This window comes from Rhinatrema bivittatum, chromosome 2 (assembly GCF_901001135.1).
Source record: "Rhinatrema bivittatum chromosome 2, aRhiBiv1.1, whole genome shotgun sequence".
In the NCBI taxonomy this organism is placed as follows: Eukaryota; Metazoa; Chordata; class Amphibia; order Gymnophiona; family Rhinatrematidae; genus Rhinatrema; species Rhinatrema bivittatum.
This window is the reverse complement of record NC_042616.1, coordinates 250,677,540-250,696,856: the sequence shown is the minus strand read 5'-3', so window position 1 is coordinate 250,696,856 and position 19,317 is coordinate 250,677,540. Positions and strand designations below refer to the sequence as shown.

The window sequence follows — 19,317 nt, the reverse complement described above, 5'->3', positions numbered from 1 at the left end:
TTAATGTTTTATGAGGAATAGTAATGTTTCTGGTTTTTGTATACAGTATCTAGCTTGTTGCTGTTTCCAATTCAGTTGTTGTCTGCACATTTCTGTTTATACTTTCTGATCTCTTTTTATTCTGTATTTGGTGAGAGTCTGTCTGTGTTCTACCTGTCTCAGACAGAGGTGAAGTATGGTGCTGCTGTGTAGGGATCTATAGCAGCTTGGCTTGTTCTGTTTTCTTAATAGGAAGTGTATTGATATTTTAGGGTTTACAGTGTTGCCTTTTCATAAGTAGGGTTGCAACTGTTTTGAGTGTTGACAGTTAGTGCTGTTTTTGTATGGGAGGTTTGTTACATTGTAATTTATTTTAGTCATGGCTTTCTGAAGGCTAAGCCCACACTCACTGGGGTAGATTTTATAAATGTACGCACGGGCATACTTTTCTTCGTGCACCAGGCGCGAACAAAAGTACGCTGGATTTTATAAGATACGCGCGTAGCCGCGTGTATCTTATAAAATCCGGGGTCGGCGCGCGCGCAAGGGGGTGCACATTTGTGAGCCTGGCACGCGCTGCCTGTTCCTTCCGAGGCCGCTCCGAAATCGGAGCGGCCTCAGAGGGAACTTTCTTTCCACCCCCCCCCCCCCCCCCCCCGCACCTTCCCCTCCCTTCCCCTACCTAACCCACCCCCCGGCCCTATCTAAACCCCCCCCCCCCCGCCCACCTTTTGTTGGCAGATTTACGCCTTCTGAAAGCAGATGTAAATCTGCGCGCGCCAGCGAGCTGCTGGCGCGCCATCACCCGACCCGGGGGCTGGTCCAGAGGCCTCGACCACAGCCCCGGGCTGGCGCCACGCCCCCGCCCCAAACCACCCCAACCCCAGACAAGCCCCCCAGACACGCCCCTCCCCGCCCCTTTTACGAAGCCCCGGGACTTACGCGCGTCCCGAGGCTGTGCGCGCGCTGGCGCGCAGGGCATTTAAAATCCGGCCCACTGTGCATTAAAATAGGCCTAATACTATATGAGTTCCAAGTGTCTTTTTTAATTTTTTTGCAGGGTTTTCTGGTTGACACCAGCGCAATGCATGTATATACAGTATACATGTTGCAATATCTTTACTTCAGAAGATTGTACTTTCTCCCTTTTTTTCATGTTAAATTTTATTACAAATGCATACTTTTTAAGTGTGTGTATATATATATATTTCCCTAGACTTTGCTCTGCCTACCTACTCCTGGGGAAGTGAGGACTAGAGGTGATCCATTCTGCCTGCTTTCTCCAGGACTTAAGAAAAAGAAAATTAAGCCAACACTATAAGCATCACTGCTGCAGCCAAGAATGAGGAGAACCTAGCTCCAAATCAAATTATCCTCTCCCATAATGTGGAGCTAGGGCAGCTAGGACTGGTGCCAGAGTTATTAGGCAGCCTAGGCAAAGCTTACAGCCTTGCAACCCCCAGCTCCAGTGTGTGTGTGTGTGTGTTGGCTTAATTTTCTTTTTCTTAAGTCCTGGAGAAAGTAGGCAGAATGGATCACCTCTAGTCCTCACTTCCCCAGGAGTAGGTAGGCAGAGCAAAGTCTAGGGAACCATATAAGCAGCAGACTGTAGCACACAACCAACGAGCATGTGCTGGAGTGGGGAAAGCCCTGAGAAGTGGGAGGAAACCACTGTCAGAAAGGGAGAGGATGAGCAATGTTAGTGAGACTTCCATCTGAAGTGGCTGGGCTGAGTTTTAAAGGGCAGCTGGCTGTGGAAATGGTGAGTCTTCTGGAGAGTGAGTGTGCCAAGAAGGGGTGAGAATGAGAAGGGCTGCTGCAGGCTGAGGAGAAAGGGCTGGCAATAAGCATCAACCTTTTCATAATGAAACTGCAGAGCCGAGGCAGGGGTGGGGGACAGTCACTGAGCACAAGAGAAGCGGCACCACAGCAAATGCACGTGTCTGAGTCACTGGCTGGCAGTGTGGTGGTCTCATCACTTGGCAGCTGGATCAAGAGCTGATTGGTTGGCAAAAGCCTTTTAACACCAGACCAGAAATCCAGGATATATAAAAGAGATGTTAACCAAACGTGGGGGGCCAGGAGGTCTGCAGCTCTGTTTGCTCATCCCTGGTCTAGAATGTGCTCTACTTTAGAGGGTCATTCTCTAACGCTATCGCACGTGAAAAGGGACTTTTCGCGTGCGATAGCTAGCTCAGGGCGGAGTCGGCCCGACGCTGCGGACACATCGCTGGCGGCGAAAGGTAAGATTCCTTATCGCCGGCAGTTTCGCGCCAAATACCTTCACCTTTTTTGGTGTGGTTATTCGGCGCGAAAGCCGGCAGCGATCACAAGACTGCCCCCCGCTTCACCCCCACCCCACCCCCATTACTGCCGGATTCTCTAAGGTCTGCGACCTTAGAGAATCCAGGCCTTAGTTTGTTCGGAAAAGTATGAAATTTTATTTGGAGATTTTATTTTTGTCTCAGTTCTGCCAGCCCCCAAGTGTTCCTTTCAACAATTAGCTTGGTGTGCTTTTCGGAGCTGTTTAAGCACATGCATGAGGGAGTCACAGATACCCCCTGGGCCAGTTCTGAAAAAATCCCCCCAGGCTGATTTTTGCCCGCAATCCGCCCCTGCTAACAGTTGTAACATTTTCACATTCTTTTTAGTCAAACCTGAGCTCAAAATAATTACAAAGCCTATATAAAATAGTTGCCAGGTTTGTCCTTTCTGAAAAAGGACTCAGCTGTCAAAACTGATGTAGTGTAAAAAAAAAATGAACCTAGCACTTGCTGGTCCCTGCAGCAATGGCACGTCAGTCAGGAATTCTGGCCTATTCAGATTATTTTATGAAGCTAATTTTCAAAAGATTTTACACACGTAAATGGACTTTTGCAAACTGCTAAGATATATGCTACTTTTATGCATGCAATGCCTTTGAAATTCACTCCAATTTGTGCTCATTAATTCCACTATAGTCACTATACATTGATTCAGGGCCAGATTTTCTAACACACGCCCGATTTTATAGCATGCATGCACAGCCACGTTCATGTTATAAAATCCGGAGTCGGTGCGCACAAGGGGGTGCACACCAAGCCCTAGGGGAGCCCCGATGGCTTTCCCCGTTCCCTCAGAGTCTGCTCCGAAATCAGAGCAGCCTCGGAGGGAACTTTCCTTTCACACCCCCCCGGCACCTTCCCCTCCCTTCCCCTATCTAACCTGCCCCCCAGCCCTACCTAAATCCCCTCCCCCCCCCCAATCTTTATTATTTAAGTTGCACCTGCCTCTGGGCAGGCGTAGGTTGTGCGCACCGGCCGAGTGCTGGTGCGCAGTCCCCCGGCGGCCTCTGGCCACGTCCCTGCCCCTTTTTTCAAGCCCCTGGGCATACTCGCGTCCTGGGGCTTGCGTGCATCGCCAAGCCTATGCACAATAGGCTCAGCACGCGCAGGAGCAGGTTTTCGGGGTTATGCACGTAACCCTTTGAAAATCCGCCCCTCATTACAGTTTCAACCCAATACTCAATGCAGCTTTATATCATACCGTCAGCGTAACACTGGTAGCAAAACATCCATCTCTCTGAATCACCTGACTGGCTGCATGTAAATATTGAAAAGGAAAACCAACATCCAGCAAGGCAAATACAATCGATCCCTATGGAACAGCATAAAGTGGAGACCAAGGAAATGAACATGAATTATTTACGTTCACTAACTGAGATCACAGTGTGAAAAAAAATGAAGGTTTTAATCAGTGTAAACCAGACAGCCGCCAGTACCTGCGCTTTAATAAGCAGGCAAGTAACAAGATATGGTTTATGGTGTAAAAAGCTGCAGCAACATTCAAAAACACCAAAAGAGAGAGTGAGAATCTTTGCCTAGATGCAAACATCATTTGTGAGGGACGATAATAAAATGTTCAGTCCCATGGCCCACCCTAAAACCAGATCTTAATGGGTAAAAAAAATAATAATAATAATAAAAAAATTACATTTTCTCCGAGTAGGAATATTAGCAACACTGTTTAGCCTTGCTGGAGAAACTTTCCTTACAATTGGTTTAATTATTGATTTCTTTAACTTAACACAAGAACCTTGGTCCAGAGAAGTATTACCAATCAGGTTAATCTTGCAGGTGGACATTTTCTCATCAAAATATGGGTGTGAGTATGTGTGCAACAGGCACAACAGAATGCTTCAGATTCACGACAATTTTACAAGTTGCAAAAGCACCATACAAAATGATTAAAATAAAAAAAGGGAGCATAAGGAGAGACAGACAGCAAGCCACAAAGTGCTGATATTTTCTTGATCACAAATAAACCAAGCTATCAGTTTGTCCAGAAGAATTACTTCTTTAACATCATCTGCCATGAAGTCAATAACAGTGCAATCTGCTGCAGATAAGATCAGCCGCTTCCCCCTCTTGCAAGGATACAGCAAGCCTTTCATTGCTGGCATCTGTGGCTTTTGCTTATTAAAAAATAAAAAAAGAATTAAAAAAAAAAGATTCCTACTGTAGACAGCATATGTGATGTGACAAAATAAGCATCAGATAGTGCTGCAACTTCCCATCATTTCTGTAAGATCGCAGGTGAACCTTTCTATAATATTTGCTGAATTTGATTCCTGACCTTCCACTGCTTCCTGGAACTGCTTGCAATATTGAACGATATAAACCTGAGCATGGTCAAAAGACCGGGCCAGTGCTTGTTGGACTTAAGCCGACCTGTATTTTCCAATCTCATTACCTACAGTTCAACAAACACACACGGTAAACAGAGAGAAGGAAGGGGGGAATTCATGCCGACTGCTGAAAAGCAATCTCCATGAAAGGTCACGGAGAAGGTCACAGTTGTGCTGCGCGGAGGCGGCAAGTCAGGGCTAGGAGATGCCATGCAGCAGCCTGGTCAGATCTCCTCCCGGGCAGCCGGGGGCATAAGGCGCTCGTCTTTAGGTAACCAAAACTCACGTCGCGATTCGCTGGGAAAGACAGACCTCAAGAACGGTTTGGCTTTTGCAAAAAACACATTAGAACTTTGTACAGTTTTACATTTTGCTGGATCACATGAAACACTTTTACAAGTTCAAAACATGACACGTGACTAGAACACACTGTCGCCGCTAACAGATCTCGCTACTGAGCCGCAATGCGCACCTTGCAGCCCTTGCATTAACAGCTGGCCCCTGAACTACGGTGCACGGGGTCTCTCTCTTATTCGGAGGAACTGCTGCACTGTAGCGTCAGCACTCTTTGCTTCCTACACAGACCAGGTGGTGAATGGCGAGGCACGCCTGAAAACGTGCAGTTCTTGTGCCACACGGCCTTCGTGTTCCCAAACACTCCCGAGCAGTGGTAAGTTTGGCATTATCCTTTGCGGACGGCTGCATTAAATCTCCATAGTAACTGCAATAATCAGGGCGCTGCCACAGGAAACCGGTCTCTTCTCCCCTGGCAGGTCTCTTCATCCAGCCTCTCTGGATGAAGGGCTACAGGGAGGTAAATCCACTTAATTTAATTTTAAAATCTGTAGGCTGCCTATTCTGGTTACCCGTACAAACCAGCATACAGCATATCGAAAACCTAATACAATACAGCCTCAATTACAGCTAATAACATAAGCTAAAATAATCCAAGCATATCTCAGTTCAAGATACTTAATATAAAAGGTAGTTAGATAAGAAACAACTTAATACAATTCACAACTAGATAACCATGTTCAGGATGGGTCTCAGCATTCATGAGTCACTTAACCTCGGGCTGCTTGAATCATAATCATTAATTACAACCATTTTATACTAGCATCCCCCACAGATAAAAATTCAATGGCTGCCAGTAAAATGGGATAGCCCATTTACAATTAACACAACCAATGCTCAGCTTTACCATTAAAATAACTGGGAGCACTGAGAGCAGAGGATCACCTTGCTGGTGGCTGGAAAGAATCAGTAAGTACTGCCTGGGGAAATTTTTAAAACTTAAAAGTATTGGGGAGAAGTAAACTATTGGGGTATATTATTTAGTGAGTTTGTGTGTTTTATTTTAAATAGGTAGTCAGAAAGTCAGGCAACAAACAGAAGTTTGTATTTCCCAACACTAGCTCATCCTTTAATTTATAGGCAGGTGTCACTTTCACACTTAAAAACAATTTTTTTTTAAATCAGCCTTTTAACTTGAACTCAGAAAGTCCCCACATCTTATCAAGAGTTTGATCATTCCCTTGTAGGTCACTACCAGATATATAGTGAATACGCTAATACATTTAAAGAACCCTAATAGTATGCAATCCTACACCCATAGCAACCTAAAACTTAACTAGGAAATGAACAAATTTAAGATGAAGGCAGCAGTCCAGCAGCAAGGGGGGGGGCCTCCCAATCTTTTGCATAAAGTGTCACATGTATGGTTTTTTACCTGCCGTGAGAAGTTGTATGTGTACATCCGATGCAAAGAGCTCCTGTCTCGTGGAGAATGAGTCCGATCTCTGGAGGCTAGAGTGGCAGACCTGGAGGAGCTGAGGCAGGCAGAGAGGTATATAGATGAGACCTTCAGGGATATAGTAGCCAAGTCCCAAATCCAGTCTGGCATTCTTGGTGCTGCCTTGAAAGAAGAAGGACTCATGATCGGAGAGCATCAATCTGATAGCAAGGAGCTGCTCTCCAGGTGGTGCATTGTGCTCTCACACAGAGGATGTCTCTCCCAGGGCTTCTGCCAAGGAGGGAAGGGTTAGGTCGTCCTTCATAGTTGGTGCTTTGATTATTAAGAATCTGGATGGCTGGTGGGCGTGAGGATTGCCTGGTAACATGCCTTCCTAGTGCGAAGGTGGCAGACCTGAGGTGTCACCTAGATAGGATTTTAGACAGTGCTGGGGAGGAGCCGGGCACCGACGACATAGGAAAATGTGGGAGGGAGGTTCTGGAAGCCAAATTTAGGCTCTTAGGTAGAAAGCTGAAATCCAGAACCTTCAGGGTGGCATTCTCTGAAGTGATCCCTGTTCCACACGCAGGTCCACAGAGGCAGGCAGAGCTCTGGAGTCTCAATGCGTGGATGACACGATGGTGCAAGGAAGAGGGATTCAGTTTTGTAAGGAAATGGGGAACCTTTTGGGGAAGGGGGAGTCTTTTCCGAAGGGATGGGCTCCACCTTAACCAGGGCGGAACCAAGGTGCTGGCGCTAACCTTTAAAAAGGAGATAGAGCAGCTTTTAAACTAGAACAAAGGGGAAAGCCAACAGTCGCTCAGCAGCATTTGTTCAGAAGGAGGTATCTTCAAAGAATACAAATGAAGCATTAGAGTTAGGGCAGCCCAACAGAGAGGTTCCAAAAATAAGAAAAGTAGTCTAAGTGCCTATAATTAAAAACTCACCTGAGCTTAAAGATTCCAATTTATCCCTGTCAACTGAAAAGCAGAATGTAAATACAAACAAAAAACTCACTTTGAAATGTTTGTATGCTAATATCAGAAGTCTAAGAAGTAAGACGGGAGAATTAGAATGTATAGCAGTAAATGATGACATAGACTTAATTGGCATCTAAGAGACATGGTGGAAAGAGGATAACCAATGGGACAGTGCTATACCGGGGTACAAATTATATCACAATGACAGAGAGGAGCATCTTGGTGGCGGGATGGCGCTTTATGTCCGGGATGGCATAGAGTCCAACAGGATAAAGATCCTGCATGAGACTAAATATACAATTGAATCTTTATGGGTAGAAATCCTTTGTGTGTTGAGGAAGACTATAGTGATAGGGGTATACTACCATCCCCTGGCCAAGATGGTGAGACAGACAATGAAATGCTAAGAGAAATTAGGGAAGCTAACCAAATTGGTAGTGCAGTAATAATGGGAGACTTCAATTACCCCAATATTGACTCGGTAAATGTATCTCTCTAGCATGTCCCAATGTTAAAGTTCCTGGATGGAATAAGAGAGACAGTTTTATGGAGCAAATTGGTTCAGGAACAGACAAGAGAGAGAGCAATTTTAGATCTAATTCTCACTGGAGAGCAGGATTTTGGTGAGAGAGGTAACGGTGGTGGGGCCGCTTGGCAATAATGATCATAATATGATCAAATTTGAATTAATGACTGGAAGAGGGACAATATGTAAATCCACGGCTTTAGCGCTAAATTTTCAAAAGGGGAAATTCTGATAAAATGAGAAAAATAGTTAGAAAAAAAAACTGAAAGATGCAGCTATAAAGGTAAAAAGTGTGCAGCAGGCATGGACATTGTTAAAAAATACCATCCTAGTACTGGTCAGAGTCACCCAGTGTCCCGAGTTGTTTTCTTCTGCTGTGTTTGAAAGTTTGTATTGGATAATCAATAAAACAGATTTAAACATAAAAAATACCATTCTAGAAGCACAGAGCAGATGTATTCCATGCACTAAGAAAGGTGGAAGGAAGGCAAAAACGAGTACTAGTTGGTTAAAAGGGGAGGTGAAAGAGGCTATTTTAGCCAAAAGATCTTCACTCAAAAATTGGAAGAAGGATTCATCAGAAGAAAATAGGTTAAAGCATAAGCATGTAAAGACATTAATAAGACAGGCTAAGAGAAAATTTGAAAAGAAGTTGGCCATAGAGGCAAAAACTCACAATAAAAACTTTTTTTTTAAATATGTCCGAAGCAGAAAGCCTGCAAGGAAGTCGGTTGGACCGTTGGATGATCAAGGGGTTAAAGGGGCACTTAGAGACGATAAGGCCATCGCAGAAAGATTAAATGATTTCTTTGCTTCAGTGTTTATTGAAGAAGATATTGGAGAGATACCTGTTCCGGAGAAGGTTTTAATGGGTGATGATTCAGATCAACTGAACCAAATCACGGTGAACCTGGAAAATGTGGTAGGCCTGATAAACTGAAGAGTAGTAAATCACCTGAACCGGATGGTATACACCCCAGGGTTCTGAAAGAACTATAAAATGAAATTTCAGACCTATTAGTAAACATTTATAACCTATCATTAAAATAATCCGATGTACCTGAAGATAGGAAGATGGCCAAATTAACGCCTTAATTTAAAAGGGATGCAGGGGTGATCCAGGAAACTATAGACCAGTGAGCCTGACTTCAGTGCCAGGAAAAATTATGGAAACTGATATAAAAAATAACATCACAAAACATTTACATTGACATGGTTTGATGGGACACTGTCAGCATGGATTTACCTAAGGGAAGTCTTGCCTCACAAATCTCCTACATTTGTTTTGAACGGGTGAATAAACATGTGGACAAAGGTAAACCGGTAGATGTGGTGCATTTGGATTTTCAGAAGGCGTTCAACAAAGTCCCGATTGAGAGGCTTCTAAGAAAACTAAAAAGTCATGGGATAGGAGGCCATGTCCTTTTGTGGATTGCATGTTGGTTAAAAGGCAGGAAACACAGTAGGATTAAGTGGTCTGTTTTCACAGTGGAAAAAGGTAAACAGTGGAGTGCCTCAGGAATCTGTACTTGGACTGATGCTTTTTAATATATTTATAAATGATCTGGAAAGGGGTACAATGAGTAAGGTGATCAAATTTGAGGATGACACAAATTATGCAGAGTAGTTAAATCTCAAGCAGATTGTGATGAATTGCAGGAGGACCTTGCATGACTGGAAGATTGGGCTTCCAAATGGCAGATGAAATTTAATGTGGATAAGTGCAAAGTGATGCATATAGGGAAAAATAACCCATGCTATAGTTACACAATGTTAGGTTCCATATTAGGTGCTACCACCCAGGAAAGAGATCTTGGCATCATAGTGGATAGTACATTGAAATCGTTGGCCCTCAATGGAGAAAGGTGAATAGGGGAGTGCCCCAGGGATCTGTTCTCAGAGCACTGCTTTTTAATATATTTATAAAAGACATAGAAATGGAAATGAGTGAGGTGATCAAATTTACCAATGACACAAAGTTATTCAAAATTGTTAAACTACAAGAGAATTGTGAAAAGTTGCAAGAGGACCTTTAAAACTGGGAGACTGGGCGTGCAAATTAAATTTAATGTGGACAAAGTGATGCAGTTAGGGAATAATAACCCAAATTATAGTTACACCATGCAAGATTCCACATTAGGAGTCACCATTCAGGAAAAGGAGCTAGGTGTCAATCGGTGATAATACGTTGAATTCTTCTGCTCAGTGTGCAGCAGCAGCAGCAGCCAGAAAAGCAAATAGAATGCTAGGAATCATTAGGAAAGAAATGGAGAATAAAACAGAGAATAACATAATGCCTCTGTAGTGCTCCATGGTGCAATTCTGAGTCACCACTTCTCAAAAAAGATACAGCAGAATTAGAAAAGTTACAGAGAAGGGCGACCAAAATGATAGAAAGGAATGGAACAATTCCCCTCTAAGGAATGGCTAAAGAGACTCTTCAGCTTGGAAAAGAGCCAGCTGAAGGGAGATCGAATGGAGATCTATAAAATAAGGAGTGGCATGGAATGAGTAATCATGAACCAATTGTTTACTCTTTCAAAAAGTACAAAGACTAGGGGGACACACAATGAAGCTACTAAGTTATACATTAAAAAATAATAAAAGAAAATGGTTTTTTTTTTACTAACTGCATAGTTAAGCTCAGGAATTCTTTGCCAGAGGATGTGGTGAAAGTTCTTACTGTAGCTGAGTTTAGAAAAGGTTTGGACAAATTCCTTGAGGAAAAGTCCATAAACCATTAAGGTGGAGATGTAGAAATCCACTGCTTATCCCTAGGATTAGTAGATTGGAACCTAATCTACCCATTGTAGTTGTGATCTGGATTATCCACTATTGGAAACAGGATACTGGGCTTGTTGGACCTTTGCTCTGACCCAGTATGGCATATCTTATGTACATGTTATATAAATGCATACAAAAGGTGGCTCTGCATGCAAACCTATCATGATACTTATTGTGGATATTCTGAAAACAAGACCTGATTGTGGCTCTTGAGGACAGAAGTTGGCCATCCCCTGCCTAGATCAGCAAATCCCAAATCTATCCTGAGGGACCCCAGCTAGTTGGGATACAGTAAGATCTTTCAGGTTATCACAGCCACATACATGTTTGGCAGAAAAAGACCCAAGTGGTCCATCCAGTCTGCCCAGCAATCTTTTTTTTATTACATTTATTTTTATTTTTTATTCTGTTCTTAGTAATTGTTGCCCTATGCAGGTTGCCAAAGTCAACACAGGTTGCCTTTTTCTTTGTCTCCATCATTTAGCCACTTGTGTTCCTCGGTGTCTATCCCATGCTCTTTTGAATTCCATTCCCATCCTTGTCCTCACTGCCCCTTCTGGGAGGGCAGGCCATGCATCCACCACTCTTTCCATGAAGAAATCCTTCCACAAGTATCAACTGCGAATGAGATAACTCTGCATGCAATGCAGACAGTGCATGCAAATATCTCTCATGCATATTCATTGTAAATATATTCTGAAAAAAAAAAAAATTGACTGGCTGGGGGTAGATCCATAAGGACAGGTTTAAGAACCACTGGTCTAATCCAGTGCAAGCTACCGGCGCTTAGGGAATATTCCACTACTAAATGTAAAGGAGCAGAGAGTAAGTAATTTCAGGCGTATACCAAAACTAATCTGATGGTCTCCAGCACAGCTCATGCCAGTGTCACCTCGAATAGGATTTCAAAGCTCTCAATTCACTGTGCTTTGTAAATAAATATTTTTGGTAGTTATTCCACCCCCACCCCCAAATGACGTATAGCGCTAGAGTCTAAATTAGTGGTTCTCAACCAGTGTGTCGCCACACTTCCTAGTCCCTCCCCACTGACCCAGCTTCTCCCCCTGCCTCAGTGAAATAGGAACTCATCCTTTACCCAGGCTTAAAATGCTGATAGCCCGGGTGCAACACAGAAGGAGAGATGGAGTCAGTGGCACCAGCATGATCTCTTCTTCCCGCACCCCCCCTCCCCCCGAAGCCGGGAAGAGGAATCAGCATGCAGCGGCCACACGCGTGGGAAGAAGAGACCATGCTAGTGCATGCAGCAGCCTGAAGAGGAGCAGTGCGAAGCAAAGAGAAGCAATGTCAGCCCCTTGCAGCGGATGGGAGTCCTTTCTCGAAGCTGCAAGGGCTGAAAGTAGAGGAGACTGCTGCTGCCGCTAAGACAGGAGGCTGCTGCTGCTGCTGCCACTAGTTTGGTAGAGGGAGAGAGAATGAGCAAGCATATGTGTTTGAGATCCTGTGTGTGTGTGTGTGAGACAGTATGTATATAAGTGTGTGATTGAAAACCTGTTTGTGTGAAAGAGAGAATGTGTGTGTGTGTGTGTGTGTGTGTGTGCGCGCGAGAGAGAGAGATAGCATGAATAAGAACATAAGAAAATGCCATACTGGGTCAGACCAAGGGTCCATCAAGCCCAGCATCCTGTTTCCAACAGTGGCCAATCCAGGCCATAAGAATCTGGCAAGTACCCAAAAACTAAGTCTATTCCATGTTATCACTGCTAGTATTAGCGGTAGTTATTATCTAAGTCAACTTAATTAATAGCAGGTAATGGACTTCTCCTCCAAGAACTTATCCAATCCTTTTTTAAACCCAGCTATACTAACTGCACTAACCACATCCTCTGGCAACAAATTCCAGAGTTTAATTGTGCGTTGAGTGAAAAAGAACTTTCTCCGATTAGTTTTAAATGTGCCATATGCTAACTTCATGGAGTGCCCCCTAGTCTTTCTATTATCCGAAAGAGTAAAAAAATGATGTAAGTGTAAGTGAATGATTGAGAACCTGTATATGTGAGAGAGATCATGTGTATGTATGATTAAGAGCCTGTGGAACAGATTTTTAGAGGAGCGTGCGTAGGGTACATTTGTGCTCGCTACCCAGCGCGCACAAATGTACACCTGATTTTATAACATGCGCGTGCTGCCACACGCATGTTATAAAATCCGGGATCACTTGTGCACGCCAAGCCGAGGGGAGCCCCGATGGCTTTTCCCGTTCCCTCCAAGGCCGCTCCGAAATCGGAGCGGCCTTGGAGGGAACTTTTTTTTCCGTCCCCTCCACCTTCCCCTCCCTTCCCCTATCTAACCCACCCCCCAGCCCTAACTAAATCTCCCCCCCCCCCCCACCTTTGTTTCCAAAGTTATGCCTGCCCAAGGCAGGCGTAACTTGTGTGCACCATCCCCCGGCACAAGCCGCTGTGCCGGAGGACTCAGTCCCGCCCCAGGACCGCCGCCATGCCCCCAGACTGCCCCTTTCTCGAAGCTCCAGGACATATGCACGTCCCGGGGCTTAGGCTCAGCGCGCGCAGGGGTAGGTTTTCAGGGGTTACGCGCGTAACCCTTTGAAAATCTACCACTGTGTGTATAAGTAAGAGAGAGAGCATGTGTGTGTGATTGAGAGCCTGTAAGTGAGAGAGAGCAAGAATGTGTGGGTGAATGAGAGTCTGTGTGTATGAGAGAAAGACAGCATGTATATAAGTGTGTGATTGAAAGCCTATGTGTGTGTGTGTGTGAAAGTGTGAAAAGACAAGACAGCATGTGTGTAAATCTGTGATTAACAGCCTATATAACTGAGAAAGAAAAAGCATGTGTATATGTGCATGACTGAGAGCCTACGTAAGTGAGAGAGAGAGCATGTGTATGTGTGTGTGATTGAGAGCCAGAGAGAGAGAGAGAGAACACATTGCAAGCAAATCATCCCTACTCCTGCAAATTCAAAACAAACAATATCAGGGCACTTGGATATCAAATGTTCCCAGGTATGCAGAGCAAAGCATTTTTTTATCCTTATTTTTCATTATTGGGACTGTGTCTCTACTATTTTGAAATATTTTATTAGTATCTAAACTTTTTTATTTGAGTTTTTAATTACTGGATATTCCATTCATCAACTATTTTGAAATCTGTTTTTTGTTAGTATGGTTTTACTGCTATTGATTTTATATTTCTTGCTTTATTTTATGAGGACTGGTGAAGTTTCTCTTTTTCCTTTGTTACACTGCATATAGTCTCTCTGGCTTGTTGTGGTTTCTAGTTATGCTTTATGGTCTCTTTATTCTTTGTTAGGTGAGGGTCTGCACATGGAACTGAGGTGAGGTTTTCTGCTGGCGTGTAGTTTCTGTGTAGGGCTCTATAGCAGCCTGACTTGGTCCGTTTTCCTAATAGGAGGTGTATTGGTGTCTTAAGGCCTGGTGTAATATTTTCAGTGTTGCCTTTTCTTAGGTAAGGTGGTCACTGTTTGAGTGCTGGAAATTGGTGTTTTGGTATGGGATGTTTACTATTTATGCAATTAATGTTCAGACAGAGTACTTAACTTTATCTTGTATCATTCTTAACAATAAAAATAATACTGGACCCTTATTTTTTATTTCCGTCCTGAATTGTAATGAGCCGTTGGCAAACTATGGTGCACTAGTACTCAGAAAGAACGTTATGACTGAAGAACAAGTTAATTAAACAGAAATAAAAAGATTTTCCTCCACCAGAACCATTTGTGGATAATAATTCAGCTGTTAGCAATCCATAAGAGCAGATTTGCACAATCCAAAATAGGCCTGGTGCTAGCTACATAACATAGCACTCTCAAGCCAACAAAAAAAAAATCACAAAAGCATGGCAACCTAGTAGGTCAGGTTTTCCCCTAAGATGAAAATTACAGAACACAAGAGCCAGGTATACTGCATACTGTATTATCCCTGCAAACAACACACTGCTGTTCTCTGAAAGCCAACTTTTTATCTCTAACTGTATTTTTGCAATCACACAACAAAGCAGTACAAACTTAAAAACCAATATAGTTGCATGCGAGGCCAAAGACTAGCACAGAAAAATAAGATGACCAGAGAACATTGGGGCTACTGTAAACATGGATTTGTGCCTTGCCACTAACCATATATGGTTCCCATTGAATAAGTCATCTGACCTCCCTTTTAGAATGCATCTTAATTTCTCAAATTAACACTTTCCAGTGTTTAAGCTAAGGCACTGGCTTCCAAAATGAAAACAAGTCTCTGCCTTGCCACATGTATTATTGGCTGGGTGCTACCTTTTTTTTTTAATTTGCTTTTTCTTTTTTATGTTAACAGGAACCATGATCCCTTACTCCAATAACCCAGAAGACTAAATGAAAGACTGAAACCGATATCGTAACCTGAAATCATGGCTGAATCCACTTCTAGTGAAAAGGCCAAAATATTTGCGTACAGGTGTAAGTTCTCCATACACAGAGATGTGATTCGATACAACTACAGCCCCTCCAGCATAAGAGGCTAGAATTACTCAATTTAGAAATAGCAATGAAAATCTGTATGGATGGACCGGTGCAGTATCTTATACCACATTTCTCTTGTTCCTACAAGTCAAGATATTGCAGGTTGCTTTCCATAAAGTGTGCCCAATCATTTTCACTAAAGATTAATTTGAAGTTCTCTGTTGCACTTCTGAATCAGAGTTAGCGGAGAAGGCCATGCACCTTCTATGCAGCAAGAACACTCAGTATAATGAAGTAATGACCTTGTAAGAAGAAGACAGGATTGGATCAAGCACATCAGAACTCTGAAAGGCATCACCCTCCTCCATTCCATTTAGAAGAAATGTATTAAGATATTTTTTTTTAGGCTATCACCTTTATATTTTCGCTTTGTTTGTTGACCTGATCTTCTGGGTATTTGAATGCCCTGAGACAGTTACTATACCACGCTATCCAAAGAACCTTACAAACCTAAATTCTTATTTAAAAAAAAAAAAAAATTTCTTAATTCTAGTACCTTGTTTCAGTTGGCCAAAAAAACCTACAAATAGCAATCACACTAACAGAGCACCAGGGGAGTAAGTAGCTAGAGAGAGACAAGGAGGTGGCAGGGCTGAAGACAAGCTTAAAGATTTGCACTGAAATCTACAAAACAGACCTCCACACTTCAAGTGTATGAGAGATAGGATTATTCCTCCTGATGGGCCTTACAGATGGATAGGGATGTGCATCCATTAAAAACAAATACTAAAAATGCAACATATAAGGCCATGTTTGGTTCAAAATACCTAAAAGTGTTTGGGTAATTCTGTGTTTGTTTAAAAAAATAGCCTTCTAGCACCCGCCCCCACCCCAAGAAAGCCAGTGGAGGCCTCCTCAGCCCTCTCTGACCACACTCTCGCCCTGCAAAAGATGACTCGGGGCCAGGCCTACCTAGATCGGTTAGCCAAGCCCAGCCAGAGACTCCCTGGGACCCTCAGATCCTCTGCCAGACCCCTAGAAAAACTGCCAGGGCGCTTCACAGCTCCCACTTACCCCTCCATGTGGGTCATCCTGGGGTTCAAAGGGCAGGAGAGATGCCCACTCACTCCTGCCCTGGCTCATGGTACATTTAAAAATGGCATCAGCTGCATTACGGCTAGCGCCGGACTGACAATTTTGGTGCCTGCCTCAGGTGCGCCTGGCACATCATGTTCTAGAGCCATACAATGTATGGACGCCGGCTGCCCCTGAGGCAGGTACCAAAGCGATGTCATTTCCATGCCAGCCTCAGTGCAGCCAGCGCCATTTCTAAAATGTATCACGAGTCCTTCACATGGGCACCCATTGAAATCTAAGGAACCCACCCATATGAAGGAGTAAGTAGGGGCCAGGGCCCAGCAATGTTGCCATAGGATGGACAGGGGGTTGTCGGGGCTTGGGGAAGCCCTAAGCCCACCCAGGTAGTCCCAAGCCCAGAGTCTTATCTTTTGGGGGGCTAGAGGGGGTGCGGCAGGGGGTCTGAGAGGGCCACAAAAGACCACAAGTTGCTTTCTTAGGACAGGAATGGGTCAGACAGCCTTGGGTAGACCCATTTTAGTTCTTTACTTTGGTGGGTTTTAATGTTTTTTCCAGTTCAGTAAACAAACTGCAAAAAAAAAAAAAAAAAAAAAATTAATGTACCAAAAAAAACAAAATCTTGAGCCTGCAGCAAAGAAATTACACCAGAAGTGTCAAACTACAATTCTAGAGGGCCACAAACTGGTAAGTTTTCACAATATCCCTAAAATTGTAAAAATGTCCGAGATATTTGCATGCAAATATATTCCATGCATATTCATTGGGGATATCCTGAATATCAGACTAGTTTGTGACACTCCAGGATTGCAATTTGACACCTGCGTGAAACCGATTTTTAGCTATGATATAAAAGAGTTGGACAACAACCAGCCCCTAACATACATTCGTCTGGAAGCCCAATAACAATACTTCAAGTTAGGAAAGCAATTCCTCCCATCAGCTTTAGGGTTTATTTAGGGAGATTTATTATTCCAAATGAAACTCGATATTTTACTAAGGCCAAGAGCAGAGCTAAAGGAAAGTTGCAGGGTAGATGCTGGAATAAATCTAATAGGAGTAGAGGAGTAGCCTACTTGTTATAGCAATGAGCTGTGAATCAGATAATAGGGACGTGCATCGGGTGCTCGATCGTTTGCGCTTTCGGGTTCGTGTGGCCGCGGTTTTCCCACGGATTGGCATTTTTTTTTTTTTTAGTAAAAAATCTTTTTTCAGCTTAGTGCGTGCTAATGGAAGTTAGCGCTCACTTAACTCCTGTGCGCACTAACAAAAATAAACGTTTTTCTGTTAGTGCGCGCTAACTCCTGTTAACGCGCACTAACCCAAAAAACTATTTTCACGAAAATTTGGGGGGGAAAAGTGTTCATTTCTCATTTTAACCGATATATAACGAATTAAGAAATATCGTACGATATTTCAATTCGTTATAAAAAAGATTCACATCCCTATCAGATAAGCCAGGGCTCAAATCCCAGTCGCTCCTTGTGACCTCAGGCAAGTCACCTTACCCTCCCCACTGCCTAGGGTACAAGCTTAGATTCTGGGAATAGGGAAAAACCTACAGTAACAGAACATAATCCTCTTGGAAGTGCCTGAAAAAGCAGAATGTACATCAAATAAACAAACAAGCAATGTAAGGCAGCCATCTTAAGGTTAATTCTACCAGCCCAGGAAATAGCTCATTCTTTCCAGTCTTCCATATTTATTAAAAAAAAAAAATGTATAACCTGCCAATCCACAGTTCTAAGGGGACCCCCAAATTTGCCTCTTACTAGAGTAGTTGCCCCTGGATAGTGTAGGATCGGTGGTTTCAACAGACCCTGTCCCTGCGAGTGATACCAGAACAGAGCAGCAGTGTTTCAGAAGGGCTGACACTCCCCGGGTGGGGGGAGGGCGTCCCGGGTTTAATAAAACCTCCGTGCCCACATGAGTACCTGGGTAGTTGAGAGCACCCTTCCAGCAGGGAAAGGGACCTGGGGTGGGCCCCCTCTCAGCAGAGGGGGTGCCAAGAAGTGCTCCAGTCCGAGCATGGGAGCTGTGGCCCAGGGTCAGGGTTTCCCAGGTCCTCAGGAACGAGTCTTGGGGGTTAGGAGAGTGTTTTCCTAAGAGTTTATACAAAGCTAAGAAGTAAACTCAAGGAAGTGAGGGTTAAGTCCATATTTCTCATTTTTTCCAGAGAGAATGTACTTGGAGAAACTTGGGAAGGGGGGGGGGGTAATAAGAGAATTGGTGGGAGTTTAGAGGGGAGCTGCCCAATAGAGGAAGGTCCTGGAAGGGAATCAGCCAGAGGCTCTTCTGAATTTGAGAAGTGAGAGAGCTCCATCCAAACGCAGGTACCAGGGCAGTGCCTGTTCCAGAGAACTTAACCTGCTAAGGGTGGGCAGCACTACTGAGAGATTTTTCTTTGTACCTTATTTGCTGGACTCTTTGGTGCACTGGACAAAAAAAAAGTGTGCTACGTGGATTTTGTGTGCCTGAAACTAGTAAAAGGCTTACATTTTAAACAGCCTGGGCGTGCAGTTTGATTTTTGGCTGCCTGCTGACTGGACGGATGTGCAGAAACGCTGCCCTAGAGAAGAGAGAAAAATCATAAGAGCCTTCAAATAGCAATTTCCCCCGTCCCTGCCCTTAGTGCAGGAAGGACCAGCACGGCATGGAGTCTGCTATGGCCCATGACCCTCTCCACAAGCCCCCGTGTCTGTGTCCCGATCAAGGCAAGGGCACTGCTTTTTTCCTTATTGACGGAGCCCAGCCTGACAGTTGTAAAGATCACGCACATTTTTAACAACTTGAATCCCTAAACATTAAAACCATACGCGGCCGCCTTAAATTCTCTGAGACAGATTGGAACAGAGGTACGACACCCCACCCCAGAAATTCAAATCAACTTTTTGCTTCTCATAGAGGCATTGCTACTTTAAACGCAAGATACAAATAGATCCTGGCCAGGTACTGGTGGCGTGGATTGGCCACTGTTGGAAATAGGGTACTGGGCTTGATTGACCCTCGGTCTGACCCCGAATAGCAATTGTGTTATGTCCCTATGCAGAATGCAGTTTAATTATGCAAAAAGACATTAGTTTCAGACTCTCTCATACAGAGTCTTCAGTATTACTGAGCATA

General features: G+C 43.8%; 1 protein-coding gene and 1 long non-coding RNA gene across 2 annotated transcripts in view; one reads left to right on the top strand and one right to left on the bottom strand.

The window, feature by feature from the left end:
* Positions 1–16,135, top strand: part of LOC115084485 — a 127,230-nt gene extending 111,095 nt beyond the window's left edge. Inside the window, exon 3 of the long non-coding RNA XR_003854576.1 lies at positions 14,975–16,135. This is a non-coding gene — a long non-coding RNA (uncharacterized LOC115084485). The remainder of the gene's footprint in view (positions 1–14,974) is intronic.
* The window catches only part of OSBPL10 (oxysterol binding protein like 10), a 494,148-nt gene that overhangs the window by 423,725 nt on the left and 51,106 nt on the right, over positions 1–19,317 (bottom strand). The gene's annotated exons all lie outside the window — the stretch shown is intronic.